The sequence below is a fragment of the Bubalus bubalis genome, chromosome 4 (assembly GCF_019923935.1).
Source record: "Bubalus bubalis isolate 160015118507 breed Murrah chromosome 4, NDDB_SH_1, whole genome shotgun sequence".
NCBI classification, from domain to species: domain Eukaryota; kingdom Metazoa; phylum Chordata; class Mammalia; order Artiodactyla; family Bovidae; genus Bubalus; species Bubalus bubalis.
In genome coordinates, this window is record NC_059160.1 from 148723092 (window position 1) to 148743213 (window position 20122).

The window sequence follows — 20122 nt, forward strand, 5'->3', positions numbered from 1 at the left end:
AGTGGTTAGAACTCCACGTTTTTACTGTTGAGGGCCTGGGTTCAATCCCTTGTCAGGGAACTAAGACCTCACATACTGAGACTAGGGAAAAAAAAAAAGAAAAAAGAAATTTTAAAAAGAAAAAAACTGTACTCCAAAGAGTACAGTATGGAGGTGTGATGCTGAAGCAGGGAGACCCTGAGCTCACGGTCTCCCACCAGAATACTGAAGTGGGTAGCCCTTCCCTCCTCCAGGGGATCTTCCCAACCTAGGGATCAAACCCAGGTCTCCTGCATTGCAGGTGGATTCTTTACCAACTGAGCTATCAGCGAAGCCCCCTTCTCCCACAAGCATATCAAAATTACAACAATTTACAGAGTATCAATGAGAATGACCTGAAATATCTTCCGTAACTAAAAGTATAACTAAGGAACCACAGCAGAAGGGCAGAAGGCACAGAGATGCAGTAAAGACACTCTCTCCGGTGGGCAACACACAAACTGGAGGATATCACAGTTGCAGAGGCTTTCCCTAAGGAATGAGAGTTCTGAGCCCCACATTGGGCTCCTCAGTTGGGGTCCTGCACCAGGAAGATGAGTTCCCAGAACATCTGGCTGTGAGGACTAGAGGAGCTTGCAAAGGAAAGAGCCAGAGGCTGTAGAAACAGAGATTCTACTCTTGACAAGCAAAAAAATCTCACATGCTCTGAATTCCAGTACAGGGGCAGTAATTTGAAACAAGCCTGGGTCAGACAACTTGCTGATCCTGGAGAGCCTTCTGCAGAGGTAGGAAGATAACTGGAGCTCATCCTGGAAACACATACACTGGCAATAGCCATTTTTTTTGGAGTTTGTTCTACCACAAGGATACTAGTGTTAACAATTATCATTTTGGAGTCCTCCCTCTATCCTTGGGCTTCCCTGATAGCTCAATTGGTAAAGAATCCACCTGCAATGCAGGAGACCCCGGTTCAATTTCTGGGTTGAGAAGTCTGCTGGAGAAGGGATAGGCTATCCACTCCAGTATTCTTGAGCTTCCCTTACAACTCAACTGGTAAAGAAGCCTCCTGCAATGCAGAGACCTGGGTTCGATCCCTGGGTTGGGAAGATCCTCTGAAGAAGGGAAAGGATACCCACTCCAGTATTTTGGCCTGGAGAATTCCATGGACTGTATAGTCCGTGGGGTTGCAAAGAGTCGGACACAACTGAGCAACTTTCACTTCACTTCACTATCCTTTAGCATTGGAGGCTTACTTACCCCCCAGCAGACTGACACCAGCCCCAGAACCCAGCCTCGCCCACCAGCGAGCCAAAAGCAGCACTGGGACACCCTGAGCCACACAGCCAGTCATTCCAAGACACAGCCCTGCCCATACCAGCAGGCCAGCACCAAACAAGGGAACCCTGGACCATGCAGCCAGCCATGCCAGGACTCAGTCCTGTCCACCACTGGGCTGGCAGCCAAATGTGCCTGCAGCCAGACCACCTACTGGCTACAGTAATCAGCCAACCACAACTATACAATGGCCCCATGCAGCCCACACAGGGGATACCCCTCGGGCATACAGCCCAGTGACCAGAGAGGAGTTTGCTGCTGGGCCTCATAGGAAGTCTCTATATAAGGTCATTTCTCCAAGGTCAGGAAACTTAAACAACCTACCTAATAACAGAAATAAACAGAGAATTAGGCAAAATAAGAAGACAGAGGAATATGTTCTCAACAAGGAACAAGATAAAACCTCAGAAAAGGAACTAAATGGAGCAGAGATAAACAATACAAACACATACAAACATGTGGAGGCTAAACAATAGACTCCTCTGTCCATGAGAATTCCCAGGCAAGAATACTGGAGTGTGTTGCCATTTCCTTCTCCTGGGTTGGAATTTTCCCAACCCAAGGATCAAACTCAAGTCTCATGTGTTGGAAGGCAGTCTCTTTACCTCTGAGCCACCTATGCTATGCTATGCTAAGTCACTTCAGTCGTGTCCGACTCTGTGCAACCCCATAGACGGCAGCCCACCAGGCTCCCCCGTCCTTGGGATTCTCCAGGCAAGAACACTGGAGTGGGTTGCCATTTCCTTCTCCAATGCATGAAAGTGAAAAGTGAAAGTGAAGTCGCTCAGTCGTGTCCGACTCTTAGCGACCCCATGGATTGCAGCCTAGCAGGCTCCTCCGTCCATGGGATTTTCCAAGCAAGAGTACTGGAGTGGGGTGCCATTGCCTTCTCCGCTGAGCCACCTGGGAAGCCCAAAAAACCCATGAATCACTAAAGAAATCAAGGAAGGGACTTCTCTGGTGGTCCAGTGGTTAAGACACTGTGTTTCCAACCAGGGGGCGAGGGTTAAATCCCTCGTTGGGGAACTAAGAACCCTCACACTGTGGGGCAACTTAGCCTCCATGAGCCCACAATTAGAAAACTGTGAAATGCAACAAAAGATCCTGGGTGCAGCAACAAAGATCCTGCATACTGCAACTAAGACCCAATGCAGCCAGAAATGAAGGAAGGAAGAATTCCAGGAAAGCTCAATTTTTAAAAATATACAAGTAAAATAAAATACGACACAAATGAACCCATCCTATAAAATGGGGCTCACAGACACAGAGAACAGACTGTGGTTGGCAAGGGGGTGGAGGGTGGTAGAAGAATGAACTGGGAGTTTGGGTTAGCAGATGCAAGTTATTACACATAGGACAGATAATAAGGTCCTACTGTATAGCACAGGGAACTATATTCAATATCCTGAGATAAACCATAATGGAAAAGAATTTTTTAAGTATATACATAACTGAATCACTTTGTTGTACAGTAGAAATTAACAACATTGTAAGTCAACTATACTTCAATTAAAGAAAAGAAAAGGTTGCTATCTAAAGAACTGCTGAATTTATTTTTTTTAATTTCATTTTTGTTTCTTTTTAAAAATATTTATTTATTTATTTTTGGCCACATGGCATGTGGGATTTTAATTCCCCAAACAGGGATCAAACCACTGCCCCCTGCATTAGAAGCATGCAGTCTTAACCACTGGACCACCAGAGAAGTCCCTGATGAATTTACTTTAAAAAGAGAAATTTCCTTTTTATTTATCATGTAAATTTGATATCTACATAAAACCATAAAATATTTAAATAACAGCAAATGAAGATGAATGAAGCAAAAAGAAATGAAGACTATTTGATCTCAAAGCAACTCTACAAAGAAATTTTGAACCTCCCATCTACCCATAAGTTATTTCTTAAATATTTTAGTTCATTAAATTACTTACTGAGCATCTATTATAGGCTTCCCTCATAGCTCAGTTGGTAAAGAATCAGCCTGCAATGCAGGAGACCCCGCTTCAATTCCTGGGTCGAGAAGATCCCCTGGAGAAGAGATAGGCTACCAACTCCAATATTCATGGGCTTCACTTGTAGCTCAGCTGGTAAAGAATCCACCTGCAATTCAGGAGACCTAGGTTCAATCCCTGGGTTGGGAAGATCCCCTGGAGAAGGGAAAGGCTACCCACTCCAGTATTCTGGCCTGGAAAATTCCAAGCCAGATATAGTGCTAATGTTAGAAATGCAAATATGACTAAAATCAGAGGACCTTCTAAATGATCACTGTCTAATGAGAGAAAAAAAGAACTATGACCTTGGAAAGTAATATCTGAACTAGGTTTTAATACAGTTGTATAATAAGAATCTAATTTTTGTCTCTGGTTCTTGACAGGGAAGCTTCTAAACCTTCAGAATTTCTCAAATGATACGAGTACCTCTGTTATTCATGTTGGGCCCTTCCAGTCACACTGAATTAATACTAACCAGGTGATTCATAGTGGGCCCCTTGATAGTTTCAGGATAGGGACTGGCAGTACTGGAAAACCCAAGTACTGTGTGGTTAGAAGGTTGGGGCTTTGAGTCACATGATCTCAGACAGACCTCTGGGAAATAGAGGGAGGCTGGAGACTGAGTTCAATCACACAGGCCAATGATTCAATCAATCATGTCTACATAATGGAGTGCCAGTAAAAACTCTGAACACAGAATTGGTGAACTTCCCTGGTTGATAACACTCATCCATGTGTGAGAAGGGTGAAACATCCTGAAGATAGAGAAGCTTTGCTTTGGGGATCCTCCCAGACTTATCCTATGTATCTCTTCCTTTTGCTGGTTAAAATTTGTAACTTTTCCCTATAATAAAACTGTAATCAGGAACTCCCTGGTGGTCCAGTGGTTAGGACTCAACTCTTTCACTGCCAGAGCCCAGGATCAATCCCTAGTTGGGGAACTAAGATCTTACAAGCTGCATGGCACAGCCAAAAAAAAACCAAACTGTAATCATAAGTATAGCATTTTCATGAGTTCTGTGAGTTGCTCCACTGAATGATCTAACCTGAGAGAATCAGGGGAACTCTTGAATTTATAGCTGATTGATCAGAGATGCAGGTATCCTGGAGACACCTGAACTTGCACTTGGAGTCCAAAGTTCAGATAGTCTCATGAGAAACTGTGCCCTTAACATGAGAACCTTAAGCTAACTCTGGTTAGTTCATGTCAGAACTGTATTGCAAATACCCAAGAGGAATTCACTTAAAATAAGAATTTACAAAGTTATTCATCACAAAGGATAGCACACATCAATACAATGGAACATGAATCAGCCATGAAAAAATTATGTTGTAGATAAATTTTTATTGAAATGGAGATATAATCACCTTTCTTTTTATCTCCAGCTCCAATCTCTTCCCCTGAAGTCGAGACTTGTATGTTCAACTTCCTACTGAACATTACCCCCTGGATGTCTACTAGGTATTTCAAACCTAGCACACCCCAAAGAAAAAAATCTTGATTCTTACCATATATACCCCAATTAGCTCCTCCACAGTCTTCCCTATCATAGTAAAAAGCTCTACCATTCACTCACTTCTTTAGGGCAAAACTGGAGTCAGACTTGACTCCTTTCTTCCCTGACGCCTCACTAGTCCATCAGCAAATCTTATTGATGTTACTCTCAAAACTTATCCCTTCTTACCACCTATACTGCTACCATCCTAGACAAAGTCACCTATGTTTATTGCATAGAATACTGCAATAGCCAGTATGTGCTGTCCTTGCTTCCATTACAATCACTTCTTCACACAGCAACCAGAATAATCTTTTTTAAAAAATCAATATTATTATTCCACATAAAACACTCCAATAAGTTCCCATTACACTCTGAATGAAATCCAGATTTCTAATCTGATTTATTTATTTACTTATTTATTTGGCTGCTTCCAGTCTTAGTTGCAGCATGGGGGATCTTTTGTTATGGTCTGAGGAAGACTCTGTAGTGGCGGCATGTGGGCTTAGTTGCTCCTCAGCAAGTGGGATCTTAGATCCCCAATTAGAGATCCAGTCAGCATTCCCTGCATTTCAAGGGACTCTTAACCACTGGACCACCAGGGAAGCCCATGGATCCTTAATCTTAAATCCCTCATGATTTAGTCCCTACTTCTCTCAACAATTTCATCTTTACTGCTCTCTGCCCACCCCATCATTTTTCAGAAAATGACAAGCTAGTTCCCATCTCAAGGCTTTTCCACCATGAATCTCTCTCCATTGAATGCCCATTCCCCAGCTCTTTGCATAGGCTACTACTTTACTTCAGTTAGGTCTCTACTTAAATGGTACCCTCCTCGGGCTTCCCTGGTGGTTCAGTGATTATAAGCATTCACCTGCTAATTCAGTGGGTTCGATCCCTGGTCTAGAAAGACCCCCACAGCTAAGCCCGTAGGCCACAACCACTGAGCCCCAACTCTGGAGCCTGTGTGCGGTAACAACTGAAGCCTGCGCGCTGCAGAGTCTGTGTTCTGCAGCAACAGAAGCCAGTGCGCCACAACTAGAGACCAGCCTCCACTCACTGCAACTCGAAAAAAGCCCACATGTGGCAACCAAGACCTAGCACCGACAAAAATAAATAAAAATTTTAAATGTTAATAATTATATATTTTTATATATACCCGTCTATGGGGTAGCACAGAGTCTGACACGACTGAAGTGACTTAGCAGCAGCAGCAGCATATATATTTAAATATAGTTATTACATTTATCATTGTAAATAACTATATACTTCATATGTATAAATGATATATACATAACTGAATTACTTTGCAGTACACCAGAAACACAACATTGTAAATCAGCTTATTTTACTATACTTCAGTAAAATTAATTAAAATTGCCAACTACCAATAAAATCAGTATTTACTTTTAAAACGTGTATTAAATTAAAATAATGAAATAAAATGATCATACACCTATCTCCTTACCCTGCTTTATTTTTTTAAATTGTATTTATCACTACCAGGCATTTCTCATTATCTGCCTTTCCCATTAGAACACAAGCTCCAAAAGGCAGGGACTTTGTTTATCTTACTTGCTACTGTATCTTCAGAGAGTCCCGTGAACAGCAAGGAGATCAAACAAATCAGTCTTAAAAGAAATCAACCCTGAATACTTATTGGAAGGACTGATGCTGAAGCCAAAGCTCCAATACTTTGGCCACCTGTTGTGAACAGCCGATTCACTGGAAAAGACCCTGATGCTGGGAAAGACTGAAGGTAGAAGGAGAAGGGGGCAACAAAGGATGAGATGGTTGGATGGCATCACGAATTCAACAGATATGAACTTGGGCAGACTCCAGGAGACGGTGAGGGACAAGGAAGCCTGTAATGCTGCAGTCCGTGGGGTCACAAAGAGTCGGACACAACTTGGTGACTTAACAACAACAACAAATCTTCAGAGTCCAATACACTATGTAGACACATAGTGGGCATACATAAATAACTTGCTGAATGAATGAATGGTCAGAATGTTAGGTGAAAAGGGCAGGTTGTAACAGTATTTTCAAAACTGTTCATTTTTATAAAATTAAGCAAAATGGAAAACAAAAGCTACTACACACACACAGAGTCAATCCTTATTACATGGATTCCTCATAGGTAAATTTTCCTACTCACTAAAATTCATGTGTAACCTCAAAATCAAGACCTGCAACATTTTCACGGTCATTCATGGATATGTGAATGCACAGATGGTGAAAAATTTGAGTTGCCTGATGTGTACATTACCAACTGAGGTCCAAGGCTGGGGGGATATGCGGCCTTCTGGCTTCAGATTTCAAACTATAAACTAGTGTCCTTTTAGAGGCTTATTTAGTGCAATATTTTTCACATTTTTGTGCTTTTGGTGGGTGATTTCACTGTTTAAAATGACTCCCAAGTGTAGTGCAGAAGTGCTGTCTACTGTTTCTAAGTGCAAGAAGGCTGTGATGTGCCTTCTAGAGAATACATGTGTTAGATAAGGTTCATTCAGGCATAAATTACAGTGCTATTCACCATGAGTTCAATGTTAATGAATCAATAATATATATTAAATAATGTGTCTTAACAAAAACACACATAAAACAAGGTTACATGTTGATTAGTTAACAAAAATGCAACCAGCAGCTCAGAGGATTCTAACCCTGTATTTCCCCTAGGAGCAATAATTCAGTATTCATTAATTCAGCATTTGCAGTGATACTATAGAACATAGTACCACAAATAAGGAAACAGGGCAGAGAGATTATATATCATTATGTGTGCGTGCTCAGTCATTTCAGTAACGTCCAACTCTTTTCAACCCCATGGACTGTAACCTGCCAGGCTCCTCTGTTCAGGGGATTCTCCAGGCAAGAATACTGAAGTGGGTTGCCATTTCCACCTCCAGGGGATCTTTCTGACCCAGGGATCAAACCCGAGCTTCCTGCATCTTCTGCACTGCAGGCAGATTTTTCACCGCTGAGACACCAGGGAAGCCCCATATACCATTATGCTGCTGCTGCTGCTGCTGCTAAGTCACTTCAGTCGTGTCCGACTCTGTGCAACCCCATAGATGGCAGCCCAGCAGGCTCCCCCGTTCCTGGGATTCTCCAGGCAAGAACATTGGAGTGGGTTGCCATTTCCTTCTCTGATGCATGAAAGTGAAAAGTGAAAGTGAAGTCGCTCAGTCATGTCCGACCCTCAGCGACCCCATGGACTGCAGCGCACCAGGCTCCTCCGTCCATGGGATTTTCCAGGCAAGAGTACTGGAGTGGGGTGCCATCGCCTTCTCCAATATACCATTATACCATGGTGTTAATATAGTTATTGCTTGTATAATCTTTGGGTGTGAAGATTATAAGATATTTACTTCCTAATTTTTTCCTTATTTGTATTTTCTATTTTCTTTACAATAAAAAGATTCTTGTTAGAAGAAAAAAACTGAGTTACTGCTATTATTTTAAAATAAGAATTGTATCAGTAAACATTTCATGGTAGCCAAAGGAATATAAAAACAGTAATAATCAATAATTAACAGTGTAAATTTATAGCTCTCCTCTGAACTTTTTAACCTAGATCTTCTAAATGAAGCCTCATATATGCAAATACACATGTAATCCTATACACTTCTTCCTGAGTAGTGATTAATAGACTACTCAAATACTAACAGTTTGAAACTCACTCGTTTATAATCACAAAATCTTAGAGTAGAAATAATTTTTAGAGAGCATACAGTTAAGTTTCTAACCTAATTCAAGAAACCTTTTTATAATCCTTTTTATAAGTGGTCACTTACCTTCTATCAGAATATGCTGAAGAACAGAAATCACCTTATCCTATAAGGCCACACATTTTAATTTCCATCCACCGCTCTTAGTTTAATCTCTGATCAAAAACAGATCTACTATTTCCTCTTTATGTAAGCCTTTTGGGCTTCCCAGGTGGTGCAACTGGTAAAAAACCCTCCTGCCAACACAGGAGACATAAGAGACACAGGTTCAATCCTGGGTCGAGAAGATCCCCTGAAAAAGGCATTGCAATCCATTCTAATGTTCTTGCCTGGAGAATCCCCATGGACAGAGGAGCCTGGTGGGCTTCAGAAAGAGTCAGACACGACTGAAGAGACTTATTAGCATGCACGCGTGCAAGCCTTTCAAATTTAGAAGACAAAACTCGTGCGTTCCCTTAATCATCTCTTTCCAAGCTAAATACTCTACTACAGCCATGACTGAAAGCAGTATACAACTTTATTCATCCCCTCATATAATCCCCACTCTTAATCTATGGGCTGGATCTGGTAACTTGCTTCTAATGAACAGAATACAGCAAAGGTGATGGGATGTCATTTCCAGGATTAGGTTATAGACTCTGGCTTCCATCTTCTTCACTGTCATGGAAGTCTCCGTGTTGTATGGAGACTCCCACAAGGCAAGGAACTAAAGGATGCTTCAGCCAACAAGCTAGTAAAGAACTAAGGTCCTCAATCAATTAACCTGTGAGCAACTGAATCATGCCACATGAGAGGTAGAACCTGGAAAGTGATCATCCCCCAGGTGAATCTTCACATGAAATCAAAGCCCCTGTTAACAACTTGATGACAGCCTATGAGAGATACACCTTGACCCCAGACTCACAGAAACAGAGATAACAAATATGTTTTGTTTTAAGTTGCAAAATTTTGAGGTAATTTGTTACGCAGAAATAGTTAACTAGCAATTTCACTTCTCATTGTAGCCTAGGAAAATTCCCATACATGTATCTTTTTTAAATAGAGGAAAACTGAAAACAATTTAAATGTTCATCAAAGGAGAATGCATAAATACAATGTGATATAGTCTTAAGATTTAATGCTATATATAATTTTTAAAATGGAATATACAAGGTAGATTTCTAAGGGGGAAAAAAGATTGATAACTTATTTACTGAATTTGAATGAATGGGGTCAAGTTTTAGATCCTATCTACGAGTCTTAGCCTACCAGCACAATCGTGTCCAATTCTTTGTGACCCCGTGGACCATAGCCTACCAGGTTCCTCCGTCCATGGATTTTTCAGGCAAGAATACTGGAGTGGGTTGCCATTTCCTTCTCCAAGAGATCTTCCCAACCCAGGGACTGAACCCACATTGTAGGCAGATGCTTTACCATCTGAGCCACCAGGGAAGTCCTCTACAAGTCTTGGAATGAGGTAATAGTGATCAGAACTTTGAAAACCAATCAAATGGAAAAAGCAAGGCAGGACTTCCCTGGTGGCGCAGTGGATAAGAATCCGCCTGCCAATGCATGGGACACAGGTTGGATCCCTGTCCAGGAAGATTCTACACACTGTGGAGCAACTAAGCTCGTGCACCACAACTCCTGAGCCCACGCTCTAGAGCCCTTCAAGGCCCAACTACTGAGCCTGTGCTCAGAAACAGAGAAGTCACTGCAATGAGAAGCCCATGCTTCACAACTATAGAGAAGCCCCTGTTCGCTGCAACTGAACAAAGCAATGAAGACCCAGTACAGTCAAAAAGAAACACAAAAAAGCAAGGCCATTATGTCTATGGAAAATTAAAAGCCACGTAAGGAAAAAATTATCATCAGAGTATGTAGCCCAGGTTCAATATCTGTATAATATAAACAACAATGATTTCACCCACAAAATACGTAACTATGTTAAAAATATAAGGGAGAAGACATATATGTGTTTAAAAGTGCCAACACCTCATGTCCCTCATATTAAACACTTTTTATAGATTTAACAGCTTTTAAAAGTAATTGCTAAAAAAAAAAGTAATTGCTATAAGTATACTATTACAAATACTTGAGAGAGCTGATTGTGGTTGCCACTGTGAGAGGGGATAACTGCTATTCTTTCTTCTATGCATATAAACTATTCAAATTTTTTTAACTCTGCACATAGGTTACTTTGATAAAAATAAGATAAACTTCCTTGCAGGGAGAAAGAGGAAAGGGGCTTTGGTTTTATCTCTATTGTTTTATTTCTAAGAGGGAAAGAAGAAAAATAAATGTTAATAGTAGTTAATTCTGAAAGGTGGGAACGTGGTATTATATATTTTTTCCATTTTAAATGCCATAAAATTTAAATAACTGTTTTAAATTATTTTACAATTTCCCAATACCCAAATCCCAACAGTTTCCTACATAAATGAATTCAGACCATTTTTGGTCTAGTCTGCTTTCCTTAAAATGCTTTCAACTTTGTCAGTGTACACTTAAACCAACATGCAAAATGTGTTTCCAAACTAGTACAAAAATATATTGAAACCAATAGTTTTGTGACCTGGATAAACTTGTAACATAGCTAAAGGCATTTTTAGCAGCCATAATACCTAGGCAATTACTGCTACATTTGTGATTAACCAAAATTCCCAGTTATTTTTCACCTGAACCACTGCCCAACCAGCTCTTCCTCATCCTGTTACTGTACATTTGAGGTTCTGAATTTAAACACAGGACTTATACTTGCTAAATTTAATTTCAGTTTGACCCCATGATTTCACCTTATGGGCATAATTTTTCAAGCTATATTCATCATCTGTCAAATTAACTATTCCTGCATCTTTGCAATACTTACATATCTAATTAACATGTTTTAAATTTTTTTTACTCTATCCAAGGTCCAAAGAAAATTCACCAGAGACTTTTCCTGGTGAAATCAAGAGTCTAAGTGGGTACAGTTATTCAGTCTTTCTACACATTCATTTAGTCAATCAACCAAACCATATTTTACTATATAACGACTACAAATGTATCATGAAAGACTGGAAAACTGGCATTATGACTATAACTAGAACAATCTCTTGATCTAATAACCTAGTGGTTCTAAAGAGAAGTAACAGAATTTAAGAATAGAAATAAGAAGAAATTATTTATAATAATCAAACCTAAACTAAATCTTTTTGGTTAATACTCCGTATCATCTGTTTGATCACTTATGTAATTTTTCTGGATTAACATTAATTTTACAGGTCGGCAGTTTTCCAACTACTTTCCTTTTTTCCTTGGATATCAGGATGGTTGTCTCTTTCTGGTCTTTATGATTTCTCAAAGATTAACAACGGTGACTCTGAAATCAGCAGCCAGTTAATTCAGTAATCTGAAACTCAACTGAGCCTTAAAATTTTAATTCACTTTAAAATGATCATTCTTACTTACTATCCTGGGCTAGTTTCTAGTTTAGAATTTGCTATATACTTTCCAGTTTGAAAACTATTGTCCTTGCTGTTAATAATAATTTATACAGTACTTCTCTTTAAAAGGCATTTAGAATCTCATCTCACCACCCTTATGGCAGAAAGTGAAGAAGAACTAAAGAGCCTCTTGATGAAAGTGCAAGAGGAGAGTGAAAAAGTTGGCTTAAAACTCAACATTCAGAAAACTAAGATCATGGCATCTGGTCCCATCACTTCATGGAAAATAGATGGGGAAACAACGACACACTATCTTTCTGAGCTCCAAAATCACTGCCAATGGTGACTGCAGCCATGAAATTAAAAGACGCTTGCTCCTTGGAAGAGAAGTTATGACCAACCTAGACAGCATATTAAAAAGCAGAGACATTACTTTGCCAAGAAAGGTCCGTCTAGTCAAAGCTATGGTTTTTCCAGTGGTCATGTACAGATGTGAGAATTGGACTATAAAGAAAGCCGAGTGCCAAAGAATTGATGCTTTTGAACTGGGTGTTGGAGAAGAATCTTGAGAGTCCCTTGGACTGCAAGGAGATCCAACCAGTCCATCCTAAAGGAAATCAGTCCTGAATATTCATTGGAAGGACTGATGCTGAAGCTGAAATTCCAGTGCTTTGGCCATCTGATGCGAAGAACTGACTCATTGGAAAAGACCCTGATGCTGGGAAAGATTGAAGGCGGGAGAAGAAGGGAACGACAGAGGATGAGATGGTTGGATGGCATCACCGAATCAATGGACATGAGTTGAGTAAACTCCGGGAGTTGGTGATGGACAGGGAGGCCTGGCATGCTGAAGTCCATGGGGTTGCAAAGAGTCGGAAACGACTGAGTGACTGAACTGAACTAAACTGATACAATACTTTTAAAAGACATTTAGAATTTCTCAAAAACCCTTTAAATAGGTTATAAAGAAATTAATATACCATTATCCTATTCTATATATAGGGGAATTGAAGCACAGCGAAATTTAAATTATTTACCCAAGGTCAAAGAGCTACAATGAATCAAAATCTATTGCAGTCTACCTAGGGCTCTTTTTCATAAGGCTATGTAGATCTCTAACACAAAACTACTTAAGACAGCAGATAAAACTTCTTGCTTAAAAACTGATTTTTCAGTTACTGGTTGACAAGAGTTAAGGAGCAGGTGGGTGTAAAGCAAGTGGGTGTAGCTGTAAAAGGGAAATATGATGTATCCTATGGTGGTGAAAATACTCTGTACCTTCACTGTATCAATGTCAGTATGCTGGTTGTGATTCTGTACTATAGTTTTTCAAGATGTTACCACTGGGGGAAACTGGGTAAAGAATATATCACAACTAATTCTGAGTGAATTTTGAGAAATATCTCAAAAGAAAAAAAGTTTAATAAAAACTAACTATAATTGATATTTCTCTTTTAAGCCAACTTAATTTTAAAGAAGCTTACTTAAACTGAATAGGCAAATTAAAACAAAAAGTAAAACAGAATCAGGCATAGAGCTCTGAAAGTAAGCAGAGTGGACTAAAAAGCGAAGTAAGTCCCACTAACTAAAGCTTTAAAAAAGCCATAATGATCTTTGTTAATTAAAAGGGAGCCCTCAAGATTTTCATTTCCTAAAGAAGAAAAATAAAACAAGACAGTCTAGGAAATAAATTATTAAATCACCTCAAAAAGAATCACTAGAATAAAGCTAGAACCACCAAAGCTTTCCTCAACCCACGGTACACTTTACTGCAATCCTCAACTTAGAGAAAAAACAAATGTGCACATGTGTTACCTTCACCGTGATATTTACAACCACACATTTCAAAAGAGTCCCAAAACTGCTTCTATTTTTTTTTTTTTTTTTTTTTTGCTACTTACAAAGTGGCTAAAGCTTCAACCATTTCCTGATTCTCCCAGCTGCAGGACTTGCAATTAGGAAAACATTCACTCAGCATCTAGGGCAGGTCTGCTTAGAAGAATGAGCTCATCCCTTCAGATGTGCACCTGATCCTCAGGAAGTGGCTCCTCCTCCAGCCAGCAGGTCTTTGTATGTTTAAAGTGACACTCTCACCTGTGTAAGCACTTGGCCAGAGCCAGAACAACTCCTTCCCCGGACACGCCTACTGTCGCCCAATCATTTCCTGCTCCGGCCACCTCACACAGCCACTACGTTTAGGCAGTCACGGCAGAACTGGCAGTTGCTGCTGCTCTCGTTATGGCCTCACTAGAGAAGAATCTTATTTTCACTTTACATGGAGGTCAGGTCCTTCACTACGATCCTGTGAACATCACACTACTTGTTTCAACAGGTCCTTGACCAGAGTCAGACCTGACAAGAATCACTCCTCTTTTTCAGAACTTACAGCTCATTTTTTAAACTAGGAATGTAATGCTTGTACATCTCTCTTATTCTGCTTGTCCTGTCTACAAGTCTCAATTAACAGAGGCAGCTAAATGGACTGCTTGCAGTTATAGCTAAATGCTCCAAACTCAAGTTTGCCCCTCAGTTTCACTACCTCTAAGAAAACATTCACTTTGCCATAGCTGGCTATTTACTAGCAAAGCAAATAATAATCCTAACTCAAAAGATATGTAGAACTCACGTCAAAATGATGTAATAGTGGTATTTTAATTATTTTCAATCAAAAGTACGTGGGTACCAAACAGTCATTCAAAAAACATGTCTGGGCACCTGTTACATAAAACTATTTGACAGCGTGCCAAACTGGGCTTTCAACTTAAAAAAAAAAAAAAAACAGAAATCTAAGAATTAACCCTTCTCATCTCAGCATTCCAAGGACTTCTGCAGTATTCTCTGTCATGGTAAGCTTCTAATACACTAAGAGGCTGACTTTGGAATATAAATTAGTCAGCAAAACATCAGATTCACTACTGGTTACCTTTGAGAGATGGCAAGGGATTTGTGATCAAGAAGGGAAAACCCAGGGCCCTTCAAGTTATTTAGTAATATTAAGTAGACACAAGAATACTTACTGTATTATTCTTTTTAAATGTCTTAAGTAATAAATAATAAAATATTTTAAAACAGAGAAATTCTGAGCATCAAAAGACATAGTCAGAAGAGTGAAAGGCAACCCACACAATGGAGAAAGTATCTGCAAATCATTTATCTGATATGGAGCTAATATCTAGAATATATAAAGAACTCCTTAAAACTTAACAACAATCAATTTAAAAGGTTACAAAGGACTCAAGTAGACATTGCTCCAAAGAAGATATACAAATGGCCAATAAGCACATGAAAAGATGCTCAAAATCATGGGTCTTTAGGAAAATGTAAAGCACAAAAACAATGAAAATCGAAAACACTCATTAGGATGGCTACAATCAAAAAAAAAAAAAAAAAAAAAAACCCAGAAAATTACAGTTGTTACTGAGGACATGAAGAGATGGGAACTGCCAGTGGGAATGTACAGTGGTGCAGCCACTGTAGACAATTGTGTGGCAATTTCTCAAAAAAAAATTAAAAATGGAACTATCATACAATCCAGCATTCCACTTCTGGGTATCCAAAAGAATCAAGAGAAGTGGCCAAGAGGATAAAAGACCTTGAACTCACCTCCTCCAATGGGTACATCAAAATCACAATTATTTATAGAAGAAATACTGATGAGAAAAACTGAAAGACCAGCAGAAAGGATTTCTTCTACAACTAAAGATATAATGAAGAAAAGATGGGTAGGAGGGGTGGTGATATGGTGTAGTCAAGACTCACATCCCCAGGAAGGCAATTACAATTGCCTAAATGGGAAGACAATTACAATTGTCATGGTTCTCCTCAAAGAATGAGGAGTCCACGCCTCATATCCAGGCTCCTAGCCCTGGTTCCAGAGAAGGCAATGGCACCCCACTCCAGTACTCTTGCCTGGAGAATCCCATGGGTGGAGGAGCCTGGTAGGCTGCAGTCCATGGGGTCGCGAAGAGTCAGACACGACTGAGTGACTTCACTTTCACTTTCCACTTTCATGCATTGGAGAAGGAAATGGCAACCCACTCCAGTGTTCTTGCCTGGAGAATCCCAGGGACGGGGGAGCCTGGTGGGCTGCCATCTATGGGGTCGCACAGAGTCGGACACGACTGAAGCGACTTAGCAGTAGCAGCAGCAGCCCTGGTTCCTGCACCAGGACAACAAGCCCACAACATTTGGCTTTGAAAGCCAGTGGTACTTACATCTGGGAGAGACAGCAGGCTATGGGAGCCCTTTACGTATGGGATCCCACTCTTAAAGGGCACACACAAAATCTCACACACTCTGGGACTCAAAACAAAAGCAGTAATTTAAAAAGAGCCTGGGTCAAAACCCACTGATGGTCTTGGAGAGTCTCCTGGAGAGGCAGGAGGTAACTGGAGCTCATTCTAGGGACAAAGACACTGGCAGAAGCCCTTTTGGGGCACTTGTCCTAACATGTGGACACTGATGCCGACAAATGCCAATCTAGAATCCTGCCTTTAGCTTATTAATCCTGGAACGCAGCCCCACCTACCAGCCTATCCGCACCAGTACTGGGACACCTTAGGTCAAGCAGCTAGCCAAGCAGGGACACAGCCCCAACCACCAGCAGGCTAGCCAGAGACTCTGGGACACAGCCTCACCCACCAATGGGCAGGCACCAGCCCAGGAATCCAATACCAGTAGGCTGACACCAGCTTCAAGATACCCAGGACCCCACAGACAGTCATATCAGAAACCTGCCCCCACCCATCAGTGGGCTGGCACCAGGCCCACGACCCCTGGGGCCCTGACCCTACCCACTGGCAGGCCAACAATAGATCCAGGACTCCCTGCTATGCAACCAGCCATCCTGGAATATAGCTCTGCCCATCAATGTGCCAATACTAGCCCCAGGACCCCTGGAGCCCCACAGCCAGCCCCCTCATGACCCGTCCCTACCCAGCAGCTGATAGCCTCTGCACAAGTCAGGGCCTGGCAACCAACTAGACAGGTGGCCAGTGACACCTACCAGACCACTCATAGTAATCTAGCCTACCACAACAGAAGGATCCGCATACACAGCGCTGGTGACCAGAGGAAGTACACTACTGTCATAGGACGTCTCCTGAAAAAGACCACCTCTCTAAGATCAGGAAAGAAACCAATCTACCAAATATATGAAAATAAAAACAGCAAATCAGGCAAAATGAGGTGACAGAAGAATATGCTCCAAATGAAGGAACAAGACTAAATCTCCAAAAGAACTAAGTGAGTGGAGATAAGCAATCTATTCAATAAAGGGTTCACGATAATGATCATAAAGATGTTCAAGGAACTCAGGAGAAGACTGGATGAAGAGAGTCAGAAGTTAGAGCTTTTAACACAGAGTTGGAGAATATAAAAAAGAACCAAACAGAGTTGAAAAATACAGTAAATGAAATGAAAAATACACTAGAAGGCAGCAACAGTAGATTAGATGATACAGAGGGATGGATCAGCAAGCTGGAAGACAGAGTAGTGAAAATCACTAAAGCTAAAAAGAAAAAAGAAAAGAAATGAAGACAGCTTGAAAGACCTCTCAGACAATATCAAGCATACTAACATTCACATTGTAGGGGTCCCAGAAGGAAAAGTGGGAAAAAAGACACAGAGAACATATTTCAAGATATAATACAGGAAAACTTACCTAACCTGGAATAGAAAACAAACATTCAGGCCCAGGAAACAGAGAGATCCCAAAAGGATCAATCCAAAGAGGATGACAAGGAAACACACTGTAATTAAAATGGCAAAAACTAAAGAAGAGAGAATATTAAAAATAAGCAATGTAAAAGCAAAAAGTTACAGATGAACTTCCATAAGGTTGTTCAGTGGAATTCTGAAGGCTAGAGGGAGTGGCACAATATATTTAAAATGATGAAATGGAAAAACCTATAACCAAGAATACTTTACCTCCCAAGGCTTTCATTCAGATTTGATAGAGAAATATGAAGTTTTTGTTTGTTTGTTTGTTTGTTCTTATTATTAATTTATTTGGCTACACTGGTCTTAGTTGCAGCATGCAAACACTGAGTTCCAGCATGTGGGATCTAGTTCCCCGACCAGGAATCGAACCCAGGCCCCCTGCATTGGGACCTCGGAGCCTTAGCCACTGGACCACCGGGGAAATCCCAGAAATATGAAGTTTTACTGACAAGCAAAAGCTAGCTAAGAGTTCAGCACCACCAAACCAGCTTTACAGAAACATTTAGCATAGTTAAGAACCCACCTTTCAATGCAGGGGATGTGGGTTAAATCCCTAGTCAGAGAACCAATATTCCACATGCTGCAAGGCAATTAAACCTGCACGCCACAACTACTGAGCCCCTGCACCACAACTAGAGAGAAACTCTCGTGACGCAGCTGGAGAAGCCTGCTCTGCAACCTAGAGCCCACACGCCACACTGAAGATCCCATGTACCAAACAAAGACCCAGTGCAGTCATATAAATAAATGTTTTTTAAAGAAATGTTTAGGTAACTTCTCTAAGTAAAAAGAAAATCTACAACTAGAAATACAAAAACTACAAAAGGGGCTTCCCTGGTGGCTCAGTGGTAAAGAATCTGCTGGCCAACACAGGAAAAATGGGATCAATCCCTCATTTGGGGATCCCACAACTAATGAAGCCCACATGCCCTAGAGCCCGTGCTCTGTGACAAAAGAAGCCATCACAATAAGAAGCTTGTACACTGCAACTAGAGAGTAATCCCCGCTAGATGCAACTAGAGAAAAGCCCATGCAGCAATGAAGACCTAGCACAATCAAAAATAAATAAATAAAATTTTAAAAAAGAAAATTACAAAAGGCAAAATCTCATTGGTAAATGTAATAAACCAACCATATATAAAGCTAATAGGAAAGTTAAAAGACAAAAATCATCTATATCCACAGTAAGTAGTTAAGGTATACACAAAGATGTAATAGAATATGATTTCAAAACCAGCAAACATGGGTTGGGGGGAGAGTAAAAATGCAGGGTTGTTAAAATGCATTTGAACTTAAAAGATCTGCAACTTAAAATAATCACATACACACACACACACGTGGTTGTTGTTTAGAAGCTAAGTCATCTCCAACTTTTTTGTAATCCCATGAACTGTAGCTCCCCAGGCTTCTCTGTCCATAATACTACCCAGGCAGGAATACTGGAGTGGGTTGCCATTTCCTTTTCCGGGGATCTTCTTGACCCAGGGATCAAACCCATGTCATCTACACTGGCAGATGGATTCTTTACCACTGAGCCACCAGGGAAGCCCATATAGACATGTAACTATGTAAAAACTTTCATGGTAACCATAAACCAAAAATCTGTAATAAACAAACACACCATAATAATGAGAAAGGAATTAAAACAGAACAGAGAGCCATCAAATTAAAATGTAAAAGATCAAAAGAAGGATGATTTCATTTATATTTGGAATCTAAAAAACAAAACAAATGAATAAACAAAACATAATTATAGATACAGAGAACAAATAAGTGATTTCCAGAGGGAAGGGGAGTTGGGGGAGGAAAGAGATAGGTAAGGGAGATTAAGAGGTACAAACTTTCAGCTGTAAAATAAATGAATCTCTGGTATGAAATGTACAATCTGGGGAATATATTCAATAATTAAGAAATATCTTTGTATGGTGATATATCGTAAGTAGACTTAGCATGGTGATCATTTTGAAATATACAGAAATATTAAATCACTATGATGGGTAACTGGAACTAACATAGTATTGTAGGTCAACTGTACTTCAAAAACAAACAAACTCATAGAAAAAGAGGTTGACTTTGTGGTTACCAAGGCAGGAAGGGGAAGGGGGGAGAACTGGATGAAAGTAATCAAAAGGTACAAATTCGTAGCTATAAGATAATTAAGTACTAGTGATGTAATGTACAACATCAAGGCTATGGTTTTTCCAGTGGTCATGTATGGATGTGAGAGTTGGACTGTAAAGAAAGCTGAGCGCCGAAGAATTGATGCTTTTGAACTGTGGTGTTGGAGAAGACTCTTGAGAGTCCCTTGGACTGCAAGGAGATCCAACCAGTCCATTCTGAAGGAGATCAGCCCTGGGATTTCTTTGGAGGGAATGATGCTAAAGCTGAAACTCCAGTACTTTGGCCACCTCATGCGAAGAGTTGACTCATTGGAAAAGACTCTGATGCTGGGAGGGATTAGGGGC

The 20122-nt window shown here is 40.5% G+C and overlaps 1 protein-coding gene across 15 annotated transcripts in view; it reads right to left on the reverse strand.

The window, feature by feature from the left end:
* Window positions 1-20122, reverse strand: part of USP54 (ubiquitin specific peptidase 54) — a 132830-nt gene that overhangs the window by 90185 nt on the left and 22523 nt on the right. Inside the window, exon 1 of one of the 15 annotated variants that reach the window (XM_025284724.3) lies at window positions 13838-14007. The exons of the other annotated variants lie outside the window; for them this stretch is intronic. The gene's annotated coding sequence lies outside the window, so the exon portion shown is untranslated. Of the gene's footprint in view, window positions 1-13837; window positions 14008-20122 lie in introns of those variants that run through there. 15 annotated transcript variants of the gene reach the window in all.